The sequence below is a fragment of the Lissotriton helveticus genome, chromosome 2_1 (genome assembly GCF_964261635.1).
Source record: "Lissotriton helveticus chromosome 2_1, aLisHel1.1, whole genome shotgun sequence".
Taxonomy (NCBI): domain Eukaryota; kingdom Metazoa; phylum Chordata; class Amphibia; order Caudata; family Salamandridae; genus Lissotriton; species Lissotriton helveticus.
The window spans coordinates 586,607,463-586,626,398 of record NC_136059.1 but is presented as its reverse complement, the minus strand read 5'-3'; the positions used below and the strand labels follow the sequence as shown (position 1 = coordinate 586,626,398).

The 18,936-nt window shown below is 44.9% G+C and overlaps 1 long non-coding RNA gene across 1 annotated transcript; it reads right to left on the bottom strand.

Annotated features, from left to right (window-relative positions):
* Positions 1-6,682: 6,682 nt before the first annotated feature.
* On the bottom strand, positions 6,683-8,655 carry LOC144819440 (uncharacterized). The gene is made up of 2 exons (XR_013607371.1): positions 8,311-8,655; positions 6,683-6,976 (listed from the first exon to the last, which is right to left on the bottom strand). It is a non-coding gene; the product is annotated as an uncharacterized LOC144819440 (long non-coding RNA).
* Between the last annotated feature and the right edge of the window lie 10,281 nt (positions 8,656-18,936).

The window sequence follows — 18,936 nt, the reverse complement described above, 5'->3', positions numbered from 1 at the left end:
TGTGCAGCATAACGTCACGCGACGTCACGTCTGGACACAGAACCCTCTGCAACTCGTGCAACTGCTGCCTGCTGACCTGCTCTGAAGAAGATGGCCCAAAAAAAAGTAACCCGTAGCTCCTCTAGCAAGAAAGGTGCCAGTAAGGAGCAGAAGAAGCAAGTTACCAAGGACACTGGTGTGCCGCCCGCCCCTTTTTTTGGGAGTAAAAAAAAAAGTATGCCTGCAGCAGCAGCGGGATCTGCTGGGGACCAAGCTGGCAGCAGCACCCCCGCTCCATTGGGCTCAGTGCCACCACCACCACCACTCCAATAAGTCCAAGCCCTTGAGTGCTGCAGATGCAGCCAGTATAGTTCTTCAATCACCATCGACCAGTGATGTTGGCTCATCGCAAGAAAGCAGCAGCAATGTCCCTCAATCAACACAGGTTGTTGTAGCTCATCTGACGAGTGTTGAACAACCACAGCCGCAACAACAATCACATGTGCAAGTACAAGCCCAAGTACATGTGGAAGGAGAGGCAGCGCAAGGAGATGCGCAAGCAGAGGTGCATGGAGGGTCACAAGTGGCCACAATAGTTGTTCCTCCCGAAGTAGGGGCACATCAGGAAATCGACAATCAAGGCGAGGTATAATTTGAGGAAGCCACTCCTCCTGATGATCCTTCATTGTCTTCCACACCCCTAGCAAGGAAGAGATCAAGGGTGGTGTCTACATCTTCTTCAAGCACACCTCCTTCTGATGATACGGATCAAACTTGGGAACCAGCACCACAGCCGTCTGAGAGTGAGGCACACCATGATCCGACAAAGGTAGTTAAGCGTAAAAGGAAGCTCGTCCAAAGTCTCAGAGTTATGGAGTGTGATGAGGCTCAACAAGAAGTGGCGGATACTGCTGATGATGAAGACTCTGCCAACGACGACCCAGTCATCATAAAGGTCACTGCAGCCCCAGCGGGCATGCAGCAAACAGACATTTTGACCCTAGCCCGAAGAGCTGCTGAGCGTGATGATGATGATGATGTTGTCGATGAGGAGGCAGTGGAAACACCACAATCATTGGAGTTAAGTAGTACACCAACTCGTCCCGCTTCCATATTTCTTTCTGGCAAGAAGAGACCTCCGTCAACCTCGACCTTAATTAGTGGCGGTGAAAGTGCAAAACGTACAAAAGTTGGGCAATCCAGATCCTCCACTTCATCTGGCATTAGCTTCATGACCACCACCACCAGTATCGCCGCCTCCTCCATGTCCCACAGACACTTCAAGTCCCCAGTTTGGGACTTCTTTACTGTTTGTCCAAAAAATCCAAAGTTTGCCATTTGTACCATTTGTAAGCAAGCAGTTAGTTGTGGTAAGCCAGGTACCAACTATGGTACCGGAGGCCAGAGAGGTCATCTTAGGAGACAGCACACTGTCAAATGGTTTGCGCACCTAGATGCGATCAAGAAAGGCCGAATTCAAGGAAACGTTGATGTTTCATCTGAAGATGACGAGGAGGAAGAAGACGTGTCAAACACTTCCCTTACACCCAGTACCCCTGTCAGCAGCACACCCAATGTGAGGCACACTAAGAGTGTTGGAGCGACTGAGACACCAACGCACAAAAGTTCACCAGCGAGCAAAATTGGGTCAACGAAGTCATTATCAGCCCGTAAATGCTTGGTCCAGGGCAACATTAGAACAATGCTTACTTCAGACGTGCCATATGAACGCAACCACCCACTGACGCGTCTGTATAACACTAAGCTGGCTAAAATGCTAGCTGTGGACCTTCTCCCTTTTTCTTTTGTAGAAGCGGTAGGTTTTCTAGAATTAGTGGCAACGCTCTGCCCTAAATGGAAGGTTCCTAGCCGGTTCTATTTTGCCAGAGTTGCGGTTCCAGCACTATATGAAGATGTGCTGGAGGCGATTGGGGCAGCTTTGCAGAAGAGTGCTGTTCGCACAATACATCTGACAACAGACATGTGGACCAGTGGCGCAGGCGCTGATTACATGTGCATCACTGCACACTGGGTCTCTTTTTCAGGTGTTAAAGCAAAGCTAAACGCAGGTGTTGACCCGGACCAAGTTTTTAAAGCTGCTCGGAAACATGCAACACTAGCCATGTTTGGCTTGGAGAAAAGTAACACAGCAGAAAACCTTTTGGAAGAGTTTAACAAAAAGGTCTTGAAAATGCTATCCCCCCAAAAACGCATGATTGGTTATGTTTCCACGGATAATGGCGCCAATGTAGTTAAGGCCATGTGGCAGGGGGACTATTTTAGAGTGCCGTGTTTGGCGCACTGTATCAACCTGGTAGTTCAAAAATTCTTGAGTGATAAACACAGTCCAGCGTTCGAGGTAATGGCCACCTGCCGCAAAATGTGCAACCATTTCAGCCATTCTTTTAAGGCCCGGAAGCATCTGAGGAGACTGCTACTTGAACGTCAAATGCCAGTGAAAGCACTCATCCAGGAGGTGGCAACACGTTGGAACTCAACCTTCTACATGCTTGAGCGTCTGTATGAGCAGTATACGGTACTCGATCACTATTTCTTCACAGAGGGTACATCTCAGAAGGAGGACATGCGGTTGGGTGCGGCGCAATGGGACATAGTTAAAAGCCTGACAGACATGCTTCGTCCTTTTGAGTTCTTCACGCGTGCAGTCAGCCAGGAGGACTGTAATTTGGGAAAAGCTATCCCATTGTTGTGCATGCTGGAGCACCAACTGATGGCGGTGTCTTCTGAGTTTGAAAAAGATGGAAAAAAAAAAGACCATTTTATTTTGTCTGAGAAATTATTAGAGCTCCTACGTGGTGATGAACGTCTTAAAAACATCAAGTCAGAACAGCATTACATTTGTGCTACTATTCTGGATCCACGCTACAAAAAGGCACTGGCAGGCGAAGCATTCTTTCCTTTTGCTGATGCAGATGTTCAAAAGTACAAACATTGGTTAGCCTTGTCAGCCAAGAGGTTTGAAAAAGAACGGCAGGTTATTGAAGGAGAAGACAGTACATCAGCATCAGCATCAGCAGGCCATCCCCAGTCACAAGAATCCACTTCTGCACCTGTGGCTGGGGCACAAGTGACCTCTCAGCCGTTAAAGGCAACTGGATCATCTGCACCACACACAACAGTATCAGTGGCTGTTGTAGAGGATTGGCTAAGTTTGCTTGGGTATGGTTCTCGAAAAAATGTCAAAGGCACAGCAAAAAGTAAGCAAAGTGGAGGAACCGTTGATGACCTTGAGCCGATGGTGCAGGACTATATGAATGACTCAACAGAGGTCTTTCCTAATGATGAGCCATTGCAGTATTGGCATGGCAAAAAACAATTGTGGCCACAGCTCTCCAACCTGGCTATAAACTATTTGTCTTGCCCACTCGCAAGTGTGTCTTCTGAACGTGTTTTCAGTGCTGCTGGTGGCATTGTAACTCCCAAACGGAGCCGCCTCTCGCCCAAAAATGTGGAGCGGCTGACAATGATCAAGATGAATCAGCACCTCATACCACCAGATTACAAAGTACGAGAAAGCACGCCGCATGAAGACGAGGAGGACGGCAACGTAGATGAGGGGATTTGTTCTCTGTTCGGTGGCACTGACCTCATCCAGCCTGAATTCGCAGAGTATGATGACGAAATCTTCTTCTTATTCCCTGACACCGAGCCCTGAAAATGAGACAATGAATCAAGAACTTTCTTTTTCGTCCTTATTCACTTTTATTCCTGTTTGTCTCTCTTTCTTTGGTTTGCACAGTTAATTTAATTCAAACTTTAATCACCTAATCCCAAAAACAAGACCATCAGCAGAACTGTCTTCACTTGTTTGCTTATTGATTTGAAGGTGCCGCAGTCTACATTCCTCAGGTTCACAAGTTCTGAAGAACATGCTCCTCTATCCTCCTCCTCCAGACTGCGATTTCCCTCAAAGCAGAGTGCTGGATTACGCCCAATGAAGAAAGACTCAGCACTTGTGGGGGTGTTGTACTTCTTTGCGGGTGAGTTGACGGATTTGGGCCCATTGCTGTGAAGCTCTAATAATGGACAAAAGTGTTTTGGACCAAATATGAGGTGGAAATTTCTTGCCGTTTTTGCTGACTTGCTTGCCTTTGGGGTGCTCTTTGGCGGGGTTCCGGGTGTTTGTGGGTGATTTTTGGTGTCTGGGAGCACTGCTGCGACAATCTAATCTTGATTGCATTTGTTTTCAGGAAATCCGTGGTGGAAAACAGGAGTTATGATGATTGATGATGATGACCTAGCTGCACAGCGCCGCGTTTGGACCGAAGGCCGAGAGATATTGTAAGTATGAGATTTCGCTTTTTCGCTGTTTGGGGGTGTTGTCGGGTGGTTTTTTCCGGGTGGGTTGGTTGGCGGGTCTTGCCTGGGGCATTCCTGGGAAGGTCTAATACCGGATAGAAGTGTTTTGGACAAAATCCTTAAGGAACAGCCTTTTTTTTGCTATTTCTTCTGTCATCTTGCTCAATGTAGCGTTTTGGGGGGCTTCCTGCTGTTCGTGGGTGGGTTGCGGCCGGGGTCTCTGTCGAAGCACTGCTGCGACAATCTAATCTTGATTGCATTTGCTTTTCAGGAAATCCGTGGTGGAAAACAGGAGTTATGATGATTGATGATGATGACCTAGCTGCACAGCGCCGCGTTTGGACCGAAGGCCGAGAGATATTGTAAGTATGAGATTTAGCTTATTCGCTGTTTGGGGGTGTTGTCGGGTGGTTTTTTCCGGGTGGGTTGGCGGGTCTTGCCTGGGGCATTCCTGGGAAGGTCTAATACCGGATAGAAGTGTTTTGGACAAAATCCTGAAGGAAACACCAGTTTTGGCACTTTTTGTAAGTTAGGGTTCGTTAGGGTTAGCCCTAGCAGCAGGATTGCATGTGTTTCGGGGGGTTCTATTGCAACGCAGTTCTGGTGTTGTAGAGCACTGTTGGAGCGATGCTGGCTATGGATACTTTTGCTTGCTTGCAAGTGGTTTGAATACAATCCACGGTCTGTATTTGGGCCTACTGTTACTTTCAAAGTACGTTTTGTAACCATTTTTCTGCTAGGCATCGTTTTTGGAGATCTGATTGGGGTTCTTCTACATTTTTGCGACTGGCTTTAGTAAGGGTCTTGGTGGGAGCATTGCTGGGAAGGTCAAATTTTGTTCTAAAACACAGTTTACAGTACACCTACCTTGACTTGAGGGGAAAGATCCGCTATAATATTTTGGCCATACTTATTTATCCTTAAAAAGGTGACTCAGACAGAGCACGCAATTTCAAAAATATTGTACTGTCTATTAGGGAAATCAAAGTGTCACTTTTTGCACCACACAGCGTACATACCTTTCATTTATTTATCAGTGGTATTGTAATAGCACTTCCTGTTTTCCGTTCAATAATTACAGGCCGGGTTTCAGTCAACATCCGCCAGGAGGCAGTGGACAGGGTGTCTTCTGTCAGTGGTCACCAACATTGATGGACAAAGCGTCAGCTGGAATGGAGGAGTGCCGCCAATAAGAGGAATTGTTTGCTGCATGCAACTTACTTACCAAATTCAACAGGACAACTCCAACAACATACGCAATACAGATACAGTATCCATTGTTTTATTCTATGAGTGTGACTGCATGTGCTTAGCTTTAGTTTGTAACCAAAGATTGTCTTTATCTTCAATTATTGTTTGTCCATGCTCTGCTTTTTTTTTCTTCTCTCAACAAAACCTACCCAAAAAGAAACCCCCATTCCCATCCATTTTACAAACCCTAACCCTCTTCCCCCGGGCTGTGTTGTTTTGCTTGATGTCTGACTAAAATGACATCAATAATTCCACACACTTGCTGGGGAGGATAAGGTCATAGCAACAGGCTGGTGAAGGAATACGAGGATATCTTCTAGACTTACTCAGCTTCAGTACTATATCTTCTAGTAGTAGTAGCCAATATCAAATAAATTCAACGCAAGTACTAGTTATACTTGCAAGCAAATACTTTACCATTTGTTAGGCTACATTATGGCACTGTTCTGTCTGTCACCTGCTATATTCTCGATCGTACCGTAACCGTTGTAATGCTACAGTAAGGACAAACAAGGTTTTGTTTTCTTTTTTTCCATAGGCATGCAACTGCCACTGTGTCACACCACTAGTACCACCGCAATGAGGAAAAGTCACCCGCCCAGGATTGACAACGTTAATCCCCATTTCACGTGGAGCCAGCCCTGGGCCTAGCCCTAATTTCTAACACAAATTACAGGTAAGATAAGCGTTTGGTGGGAGGTAGTATAATGGAGTATTATTTCGGAGTAGACAAGAGATTGACGGTTGTACTACTAAAGTCCTACGACTGTTCAGGAAAACAAAGTTACTGTTACACCCCCGCCCCCCACCCACCAGACTGAAAAGCAGTAAAAAACAGGTATGGTCAGATAAAGTTTAAAAATATATTTATGTAGCCCTAACAAAATATTCTCCCTCACCCACCCTAACCCCAACGATTGTCTTTGAAACGTCCCAAAACGATCCCAACTCCCAAATCCCACCCCCCAAAAGTCTATAAAAAAAGGGCAAGGGACACTCCACTACTGGAGGGTGCTGGTGCTGGTGCATTTTGCGGCATGGGCATCATACTCCTTGCGGAGGGTGGCAAGCTCGGAGCGGAGGCCCTTAACCAAGTTCTTATACTTCAGGACCTACTGCTCCAGGTTGGACATTCGGACTCGTAGGCGGCGTTGGCGTTCCTTGCAGCTCCTGTGGGGGGCAGCTGGTATTTCTGTTGCTTGGCGGTGGCGGTTGTCTTTGTTAGCCCGGCTCGGTCCCGCTGGCTTAGTCACGGAGGAGGATGCAGCGGTCCCAGTCGAGGATGTTGTTGTTGCCCCGCTCGACTGCGTGTCCTCCTCCTCCTCCAGGGCCACCAGCCGCCGATATTCGGCGACAGTGGCCTCCAGCCTCCGTTGCCGGGCCATTCTAGCCTGCTCCCTCCGTGTTGTTGATTTGGAAGGAGCAACTATATGAAGAAAGAAAGACATAGTCTGTAACCAATGCTCCTTAGCATTAATAACACAAAGTGATTGAGCCGAAAGTTGGGTCACAGTACAAGTAGCAAATTGAAAGCACAGTACATAACTATTGAGGACAGTATCTATGTAACCTCCCACTTCTGCATCCTTGCTCTAACATTAGTGGTAGTTTAATGAACAAATTCTACGACCACTATGGACTTACATTACAGTCGACTATGACAGTACACCAGTCTTACTCTTCTTCTTCTCTCTTGTTTAGGGAAATTGGTACGTTATCTTATGCAAGCCGGCAGAATGACATGGACAGCACAGTGAACTTGCACCCGAGAAAAAAAGTTGCACACCATGATGAGTGAGACAGACTTGCGTTACTGTACCGGTCCAGTACATGCAGGTGGTGAAGCTATTACTTTTCTATTACGGGTGGCACTGAGAATACTCTGTTACAAGGGCTACTGCTTAATTAATTTACCTTTCACCCTACAGTGCAAATGAGTACTAGAAAAGGAAAATGAAGAAGCTAACTAATTTGATTATCTATCACTTCACATGGGACGTATTTGATGACATATGGGATGACTTTAGGTGCTTTGCTTAATATTGAGTGAACAGTGATACACCCACACATGAATGACGTACTACAAGTAAACTAAAGTTATTAAGAGAGGTACGGAGTGTCCACCGTAATAACCAGATATATGCTGTGATTGCAGACGCAATACAAAGTACTGCTACTATTCATGGTAGTATTGGACACATTTACAATTTCTTTTCCTTGCCTTCCCTGCACTGGAACGGACGTGCGGGTGCGGTGGTACATGCTCTTCAAGGTAACACTTAGTTCATCTGGCGACCATCTACTCTCTCTAGATACACATGTGCTATCTAAGAGTCAGAGAATACCATGCTCCAGGCATCCATTCAGTCAAAGTATACGCACACATACAGTTTCTGTTTCACCCACCCAGGCTGCTGTCCTTCCACCCATCCTTGCTTCATCATTGACCCAGCCATGCACCATACCATATTCTTTCCTTCCCAGCCACCTCGGGGGCCAAGCAAACACATATCGTTCTTCTTTGCCAGCTATCATACAAGTTCGCGTCCCACTTACTTACACCCTTCTTTCGCTTTTTTTTCGTTCATCCCATCCATCACGTTCGTCTAAGAACTTATTGGGATTCTTCTCACCAAAAACTTCACAGCTAAGTCGAAGTACATTTCGAGGAGGCTACTACCTGGTTGATTTGTAATACACCCATGCAGAAAGCACACTATGCAGTCTTCAATCTCAATAAGTAAGGAATATATAGCTTACCTGTTTCCGCCACCACCGTTTGAACCCCCACAGGACCGTCCGCCGGCTCTTGCACCGCCTCCTCCCCAGAGTCCTCCGAGTCCTCGCCCAACACAGCCACCTCCGCGCTGGCCCCGTCACCAGATGTTACACCTACAAAGTACATTTAAGAATGTTAGAATACACCACTCACTACTATATAATATTTGGTCTAGGAGAAATGTTAAAAAAACTGAATACAATGTAATAATTTGTGACTGTCTACTCCAAAGTAAAAATGTCCCTTTTTCCAGGGAAGGCTGTTGTCTTGCTGCACTTTTATGCACAACTGATGAATGCTTGCTTTTGATTTTTAACACGCACCACTTTTTCTCCTAACAGACAGAAGCTTGACTCCTAAGAACATGACCAGGATCAAGTTCAAACCAGGTGAGAGCCTCGGCTCGACCACAAGAAATGTGTCCAATTAATCGTCAGCACTAAACACTTTTCCGTTTTCAGTTAAATAATTTTATGACAAAGTAGATTTTAATAAATGTGTTTACTTTTAATAAAGCTTTTAAACTTAAATAGACTCTGTGGTTTTTGTTCCTCCAGACTAGAGTGGATGAGCTAAAGGTTTTGGAATTTTTGCAAGCATGAGTGCCTCTGACACTTCTTGACTGTGCTGTGACTCCGTACTCTCTTGTCCTGCGTACGATAATCTAGAGATCATTGGGGATCAATAATCGGTGACTTCGGGAGCTGAATGACTCTGCCACACTATCTAGTCAGTAAGGAGACAGTGCATAGAGCTATTGCTGAATAGAATGGGAGTCCAATGGAATTGCCAAATGTCCAATCTTAGTTAGCTACACAGACAGACTAATAAGAATAGTCTAGTAATACCACAGGGAGTCATATTCGAGGCAGGATAAGAATTTATATCCAGTCTACAAGAAGATCAAAGACGATTTAGAAAAAATCGAATGAGGAACGCTAGGAAAAAATAGGTACTCTTTATTAAAATGTGAACTTACTGGGGCCAGCAAAGGAGCCCTCGCCTGCCCGATCCTGGCCTGCATCCTCAGCACCCTCCTCCTGTGTCCTCTTGCCCTTGGGGGGAGCTGATGTACAACATGAAAGAAAGAAAGACCAGAAAACATGGATGAGATTTTTCAACCAAATCAAACATTTCAAAAGAACAATAACAAAATATTTTGGAGAAATAGCAAATAGATAGACAACTATTCCACGGGATCTATCTCATGTGGTATACTACGTTATTCGTATTGCCTGATTTGCGGAACGTTGACTTAGAAAGTTCCTATGTAACTCAATAAACAGACTACTAAAGAGGTTTGCCTAGGCCTGGCACTGCAGGCAGCAGTCCGCAGCACGCGAAGTGACAGACAAAGTCCATCCTGCTTGCAGATCAGTGAATACTCAAGCTATCAATCCACCCACCACCGCCACTATTTCTTCTTATAGCCATGTGTCTAAAGGAAGGACTGGACTTCAGTCTGTTGGGGCTGATTTAGAAGTCCCTTGCGGCTCATTTTCCTCCATTGTTGCGTGCCTTTTGTGACGCAGCGGCAGAACAAAAGACTCGCCATGGTGTTGGTGCGGCGTATATATTAAAAAAAAACACATATGGGCATATGGGCGATGCATCACGTTGTAAAGCCCTGCGCCATCAGGGGGCGTTCCGGCGCAAGGGAGGGCGTACCTGCGCAGGAACGAATCCTAAAAGTGGCTGAGGGAAATCTACAAGATGTCAATCAGTCACTTTTAGGACAATGATGCATGACTCAAACCCTGCGCGCTTGAAGCCGACGTACGGCTTGATGCAGCATTGGGGAGATAGGGTACCCCAGAGCATTGCTGGAGCTGCGCCATCGTTGGCACGCAACTCCAGCAATGCGCTGCCTTTACGGCACAGATGCGTAAGGCTTCTGTGACGTTTTGGGCCAATGGGTGGTGGTGGCATGGCACACAATTACTGCCGCATCCCTGCTACTTTGCAGGGATGCGCCGGTAATTGAAAATATGATCCTTAGTGTCTAGAATTACGCAGTTCTTATCTTTACACTACACTCATACATAATTTCTCAGGCCAATGAAATGCTTCTGAACACAACATACAAAACAAAGAAGCATAGTAGCAAGCAAGGCTACTGAGAAGGAGAGCAGTGCACCTGAAATGCATAGAAGATTTTGAAATATAATTTACCTCAATGTAATCGGCAGCATTATTGCTCTTGGTAAAGAACAAAGATTTGCAAATAACAGAGCCGGATAAAACAGAGTAGTAAATGAATAGCTACTACTACTCACCAAGCCCGGGGACCTCTACGCCGAGCGCGTCCAGCAAGTCCCGTTCCCGGTCCATGACATCGGTCCAGCGGTGGGTGGCCTGGTTATATGTGCGCCGGACCCCAGAGAGCTTATACATGGCCCGGCACACCTTCTCCCACCGCTTGCGGCGCTCCCGGATGCCATAGCCAGTCGCGATCTTGCCGCCTCCCAGGATCGTCTTGGGGAGGCGGCGCTGGACGTGGAAGATGAGTGCCGCCACTTCCTCTGCGCTGAAGATCTCCCGCGGCACCACTTGCTCCCCCCTCAAACGCCCGCACGGGAGCCGGGCACGGGGTGCGGGACCCTTCCCCTTCTCAGGGTGCTTCCCGGCTCCCTTTACCATGGTCTGGGCAGAAATACAGTTAAATGATAAACAAGAAATAGAATAGTGAAGAAGAAAAGAAAAGAGTTTAAAAAAGTAGTTTAAAAGTAACTAAAAGCAGCAGAAAACACAAAAATATAGAGCTAGAAAAATAGAGGGATAGATAATAAGTAAAATTAGATCAAATAAACTTCAAACAAGCAAAGGATGGCAGAGATTGAGAGAGGATAGAGAAAGCATGCCCAGAACCATAGCAATGAATGAGAAACAAGATGGCCGCGCCCGTTCACGACCGCGTGGGTAAGTTCGCGCGAGATTTTCCTCGCGAGCACGCGCAAAATTGTACTAGCGAGCAGCACACTTTGCGAGATTACACATAGCGGCCGGAAACGGAATTACGTCACGCAAACAAGATGGCCGCGTCCGTGTACGACCGATAGGGTAACTTGGCAAACGTATAGCTAGAAGCGCCTCGCGAACACGCGCAAGATCACGCGAACATACACGTCGCAAAAAAAACAATTTTGTATTCGCACGCATTCGCGGCTTCCGAAATCGATCTCGCACGGATTCGCGCCCCAAAAAACACGCGAAATTGCAGAAAAAACGATTTTAGCTAAACTGAAAGCAATGAGCAGGTGCAAAAGTTCAAACTTAACATTAGTAACATTCAAGGTAGTGCTTCCTGAGGGGCCCCTCCAGACTTTGCAACTATTCTATGACCCTGCTATGACCCAAACAGCAGGCTCATAGAATAGCTACAAGTAGACCATAAAGGTCCTGTGAAAAAAAATTTCACTGCAACAAAAAGCAAATTACAGATAAGGAAGGAAGCAGGTGCCAGCCAGACTGGAAGTTTCAAAATTACTGACACATTAATGACCCACAAATTAATTGATGGCAGTTGAAGAAGGGCAGGTGTGCTTGCTTTTTTCAACCACCATAATCTACAGTGATAAATAAACCTAATGGGTGGCAGTGAGGATGTACCAGAGGGTGGCATGGGTGTCCCAGAGGGTGGCAGTGGTGAAACAGAGGGTGCTGTGAACCTGTGATGATAAACCAGACGTAGAAACAACATAGTCGCGGCCGTTGCGAGCCGAAAAGTAAGTTCGCAATTGCGAACTTGTCCCAAAATCGGCGCGAACGCGCGCCAACACAAAAAACGGGAAAATCCGCAAATCCGCTAGAGTTCGCGTATCTTCGCGGATTGCGAATCCGTAAATCCGCAATTTCGCGTACGCGAGATCCGCTAGATCCGCCCATGCTTATCAGACAGGCTGTTTGAGGAGAGGAAGCCCTGCAAACTTCTGCCTGTGATCAGGACTGGGGGCGAAGCCCTGATAGTTTCCCTAATGGGTGAACTGACATCGCCTAGAGCACCAGCACCTTCCCGCTTTCCAAGAACAATGTTTCCTGTGAGGAAGATGAGAGCGTTGGAATAAGCGAGGAACAGTAGGGAGTCATAAGGAGTGGACTCCATTTACGAGGTGTGTAGAGACGGCTGCTGCACAGATCGGGTCATTGCTCATGTGCAAGATGAAGTTGGAACCCCTCATATGTCAGAGGGCTGCCATGAAATGAGCCGTGTGCATCGCTGCACCTATCAGGCTAGTATGTAGTGAGGATCGGGCCATGAGAAGATTACCATACCGTGAGAGCCTTAGCCCTTGTGCTGTGGTGAGTTCCGAAACTGTATGTCAGGAGGTGCATCAGCTGCTTGCTTTCCTATGCCCAACAGACTGGAGCCCGTGCAGAGGGAGGATATGGTACCCTGTTTGCCAGAGGAGGTCACCGGGAGAAACAATAATTGCAAACTGATTGACAACCCCTGCTGGAGACGTGAGACCCCCATGGGAGCACCTGCACTCCATCATCAAGGCAATGGACCCACTTCAGGATCGTTGCATCACTTCCCCTCACGAAGTACACTTTGAATCACAAAGGGGAGAGATAGTGTAGTGAAAAAAACACTGATGATGAGTAAAATGCCTGATTGAATCTCAGCTTTTAAAAATTACTTGGGTCGCATTCCAGCTCATTATTGTTTCCAACTTTGTCATTCTAGACTGATTCTGTGTAAATCAGCCTTGATCCTACTCCCAGTTCATCCCAAACTGCCAAGACTAATTTGCAGTTGGCAGCTTGAGTATTTGCCAGTAAATGACATCAATTCAAACATTCCTACTGTTGCACCTGGCACCCTAGGCTTGATGTTTCCACCAACATTTTGCCTTCACTCCTCCTCTTTTTGCTGACTTCATTTTTGCAGGCCTTAGGACTCTGCACACTTTACAACTGCCAACCAGAGCTAAAGTACTTGTGCTCTCTCCCTAAAGCATGGTAACACTGGCTTACACCCAAGTAGCACATTTATTTTACTTGCCCGTCCCTAGTAAAGAGTTACTACCTGTACTCAGGGCCTGTAAATTAAAAGCTAATAGTGGGCCTGCAACACTCATGGCGTCACCCACTTAAGTAGATTTTTAACCATGTAGGAGGCCTGTCATTGCAGTCTGTATTTGTAGTATGAAACTGCCATTTCGACCTGGCAGGCCTAACCCTTCCTTTTTAATACATAGATAACCTCTATGTTAGGTCCAACATAGCCCGGAGGGCAGAGTGCAGTGTATTTAAAAAAGTGGACATGTACTTCTAATTTTTACATATCCTGTTAGTGAAAAATCACTTACGTGCCAGCCGACAAACATACACCCTTATACACAACTCTAAGGATACACAATACACCTGATATGCAGTCCCTCAAATACAGAGACAAAGAGGCATGTGATGTAGTATGTTATGTTAGTTGATTGTAAAGCACTTTATATCGCTCTCAGGCGAAACATACTGATGAAAACCCAGATGTGAAACAAAGGGCTAGGAGAGGACTAAGAGAGAGGAAATGAGGAAGGTGCCTTGTGAATGCAATGATCTTTTCAAAGATGGAGAAATAGTTAAAAATATTAGGTATCTGCCTGTCAATGAGGAAGCATAAGAGGAGATACATGGTAGAAGAGGCAAAGATAGAACAGGAGAGTCTAGAGGCAATACATCTTGAGGGATGGGCAAAGATTCTGAGGAAATCGGCATTACAGAAGTTAAAGAGTAATGGCCTGGTGGGAAAGTGGCAAGGAAAGTTAGGTACCCATGTCCACTCCACTAACCAACTCAGAAACACTGAGGCCACAAACAGGATCACTTGTGACATGGATACAGTCAAAAAGCACTCAAATAATTACCTATAGGAGGCAAGGGAATGAACAAGGGATATAAAGAAAGAAGACCAGGTGTATGACTACAGCTTACATGCACACTTAATGCTTAGACTCAACGGACAAAATCAAATTGGAGGTAAAGAAAATATTTGTGTCAATCTCTAATTAATTCTAGTCTTCTTCTTAGTGAAATATCTGATAAACTGTGTTTGAATGCTTTAGTCTCCACGCATATTCAATCACTCCCTCTTTTCAGTTATCATTTGTTATACAAATGCAGAGTTTTTTGCAAGCTCATTCCATCCATGGTCTCTTTGCTATAATAATACTGCATGTCATTGACTTCATTGGTTTAATTGAATGCATTGTATGACTTTCTGTTTAACATATACAGCCTGTTGCTTGATTGATGCTTACATATAGATGATTTCCATGTTTCCCCTCAGTTCAGGCACTTTAAACCATTGCATTTTTCCATTTTTAAGCTTGGCCTTAGCCACAACCTTTTCATTTTACTAACACTATATAAATATACTCACTTATAGGGGCTTTGAGCCAGCACTCTTCTTCTTTGGCCTGTTATTGTGGCATTCACATATTTCTGGCACCCACTACAGACTGGGGCAATGGGTCCTCCAACTTCAGCCATTGGTCGACTTCAATGTGATTGACAGCATTCTAGTCTTTCACAACTTTTCAATGGGACAAGTCCCAGACAAACAGTAGTTCCCTTCACTACCAGATACTACTATGTCAATGTGTCCTTTTTTTTACCCAGAAATGTTTTTGTTTTAAGCCAACAGTCATTTGTATACATTGTCGCGGGCCTGGGAGTTTTTCCTATAATGCCTTTTGCCAAACAATCAATGACCAATGCAAAAAGACTGACAGCCAACACCAAGACTAAAGCCAGAATTTTATTTTACTAGAAATATCTGCACAGGGAAAACAACCCATAATCCCAATTTCTGCAAAATCTCCTTTTTTTGCCTGAATCAAGATTTCCACCAAACATGAAATGAGCAGTTTCGCTTTGTTAGGGTACCAGCAGCATATTTTCAAAACCTGTCAGTCAACAAAAACAACTCATTTCCTTGTTCAGATTGAACCTTTGCATGATGCCAATACTGGGGGTCATGCCCCCTTAAATAAACATTCCTGGCCTACATGGATTGAGAGGTTCGATGACTTCATAGATGCCCTAGAAGAAGTCGATGATAAGAAAATCATGAAATACTTAAAAAATCTTGCCAGTGATGGAGTGAAAGGAGTGCCAAAGAAAATCTTGCAGCCTGATACAATGTTATACCGTCAGATCAAAAAAAGAATTGGGAACCAAGTTCAATTCGATGCCGAATGTCGACTATGGAAGGTACCTTTTTAATCAAGCACAACAGCAAGATGGTAAAACGATGGATGAGTTTGTTGAAAGGCTTGACATGCTTATCAAACACCGCAAGTTTAATTAGTTCAATGATGAAGAAGCCATATGCCTCATAGTATTTGATGGCTGTGGTTCAGACTCATTCAGAAGACTCGTGTTGAGAGAGACACTCAGTTTGAAGAAAGTACTAATGGCTGGAAGGACTGAGGAAATAGCAGATCAACAAGCTGCTGATATGGGAGCTGGAACAGTGAAAAGTGATTCTGTGTTGGTCATGAAAAGCAAGCACAAGGGTGGTTGCACACAAGTGGGTGTCTCCAAAGAAAAAAAAGTTGTGTTTCCGATGTGGGTTTTCATTTGCCCATGATGTTAAATGTCCAGCCGTAGGACAGATGTGAAATGTTACAGGAAATAAAACCACTTCGTAACAGTTTGCAATCCAAAAGAGAAACCAACTGTGTAACAGCGAGAAGAGAAAATGGACACCAGAAGGCCAGAAAGCAACATCCGTTACGACGGATGTACGATGGTACAACGCGTCCCGTTACAACGTGTATTTTACAACGCAAGTCGTTACCACGACTTGCGCTGTAGGGGTGCTGGACTTAGAATAGTTAAATTTACTATTCCAACACCAGCCTACGTACAGTAGGGAAGGTGTTGGAATAGTAAATCTACTATTCCTTGTCCTTGAGCGCCCTCCAGCGCAAGTCATGGTTACGATTTGCTTTGTAAAAGACGCGTCGTAACTGTAGTGCGGGGTAACATCCGCGTTGTAAAGGATGTTCCCCGTTACAACATGTAGAAACCAGACAAAGTCGATCATCATCAAGTTCATCCTACAAAGGCTACTCAATGTCATTATAAAGCTAAACTGAAGAAGATGGATGAGTGATGATGGTATTGATGGTAGAACGACATGTACATGTAGGTTTGGCTGCTAGCAGAGAAGAACAAAGGCCAAAGACAAACCAACAAACAAAACAACCAAATTCATTTAGACACTGCCCCAAGATTACAGTAAAGGTCAACGGTTGCCCTGTAACCTTTTTCTTAGACAGAGGTGTGTCAATTATCCTCATGCCAGTCACAAAGATTAACAGCCTGTCTCCTGTGCTATGCCTAAACCTGTCAAACACAAAGGTATACATGTGGACTGTCGCCAAACTGTTGCAGAGTCAAGGGTCATTCATAGCAACCGTGAGACATAAAACAATGCCAGTGCAGGGGTCAGTACACGTTCTTCAAGTAACTTCATCTAGTGCATGCTCATTCAGTTTTGCTACTGCTGCTGACATGGGACTCATATCCCTCAGCTATAACCTCCACACTCAATCTGAAATTGTAAGCCAGTAACAGTCATCGTTTCATGGCTTGGGAAGGCTTAAGAATATGAAAGTGCAACTTCATTTTAACAAGGACACTCTCCCTATTGCCCAGCGGCACTGCAGAGTCACTTTTCACTTGCAAGAAGCTGTTGAGAAATACCTGGAAATGCTGTTGGAGCATGACATCATTGAGTGTTCCAATACTCCTATGCCCTGGGTCTCGCACATAGTGTTGGTGCCAAAAAAGGACAGTGGAGGTGCTGTGTTTCCGAAAAAAACTAAAGACTTACTTGTTCCCAAAGTATTAATTCCCACTCCCGAAGCCGAACCAGGATACTCGCTACCAGCGCCTTGATATCCCTTGGGATGAGTGCAGCGCTTAATAAATAAATACAAATACAGCTGTGTTGATATGCGCCAGGCCAACAAAGCAATTGAGAGAGAAATACATCCTGGTCCACACATAGTAGACATGATCATGCAGCTGAATGGAGCTAAAGTCCTCTCCCATCTTGACCTAAACAAAGGATACCATCAACGCGAGCTGGAAGAACATTTTTGACTCATTTTGATTTGGTCAGATTCAAAAGGTTGAGTTTTAGACTGTTGTCAGCTGCAGAAATAATTCAGGGTGTTATATTTTGAATAATTCGACCTGTTGAATATGCTTTTAACTACAGTGATGACATACTGGTGTTTGGGACAACATAAAAGGAGCATAGCAAGGCTCTTACACAAGTGTGCCAGCTATTTGTGGATGCAGGTCTCACTCTGAATGCAGCAAAGTGTTCGTTTCACAATGACCAAACTTGGGCACATATTCTCTGATGGGAGAATGACTCTTGACCCAAATAAAGAGTAAACACTGGCAGCTACTTGCCCCCCACACCATGTCACCATGCTGCGATTTTTCTTAGGCATGGCCAGTTATTTCTCAAGGTACACTCATGACTTTGCTACTGTGATTGCCCCACTGAAAGATTTGACAAAACAACATTTCCCTTTCCAGTGGTCGCCTGAATGTGATCAAAGTTTAAAAAAAAGAAAACATATGATTGAGAATGCAACCGGAATGGCCTATTTTGACACTGTGGCCTGTGCAAGTCGAAGCCTGTCTGACACAGAACGCGCCTATTATCATCTATAGAAGGAGAGTATGGCTATAGTGCATAGAATACAAAAATATATATTAATGTCAATACTATACAATATGCAACGGGGTTAATGTCAGTTTCAAAAGAGTTCTTTTTCGGCACATGGTTCTCTAGTAGTAGGGCTTTTAATTCATTCTTGTACAGCCGGAAAGAGATAATTGCTCTCATTGAGGATGGTAGGGAGATCCAAATTTTTGGAGCAGATCTTGCGAACGTGCGACTGTGTGTTTTCCCTTTTTTTAATTGGGCTGGTTCCAGTATGAGGGATTTAGCACTCCTAGACGCCTTTACTCCTCCTGTTAGTTTAATCCTATTTGCCATGTATTTAGGACCACAATTGTGTAGTGCCTTGTGTGTTATGCAAGCGACCATCAATTGGACCCTAGCTTTAAATGGGGCCCGGTTGAATTCTCTGAGTGAAGGGGAGATGCAGTCATAGCGCCTTTTGCCTTTTAAAAGTCTTGCTGGTGCATTTTTTGTTTCTTTTATTGGGGCAATTCTGGCTTTCAGTAGACCTGTGAATGTGGTATTCTCTTAGTCCAGTCTTGAGAACACTAGCAATTTAATCTACGTTTTGAGGTCTCCAAGCGGTATAAAGGGCTTTATTTTTCTTATGAGGTGCAGATGTAAGTTAGCGTTGCTGGTTGCAGCTTGTATGTGCGCTTGCATGTTTAAATTTGAGTCTAGTGTGATGCCTAATGATTTTACGGAGTTGCAGATGGATGGTGTGTAATTTAGCGAGTTGAAGTTATAGGAGCATGGTTGTTAGGGTCTGAAGGGCGGGGAGAAAAGAATGAATTTGTTTTTGATAGATTTAGTATTAAATACTTTTGTGTCAGCCACTCCTGTGTTTCTTCAGGGGGTCATCCAGTCCCCAGGTATCCTCCTGAGAGAAGTGATTGAT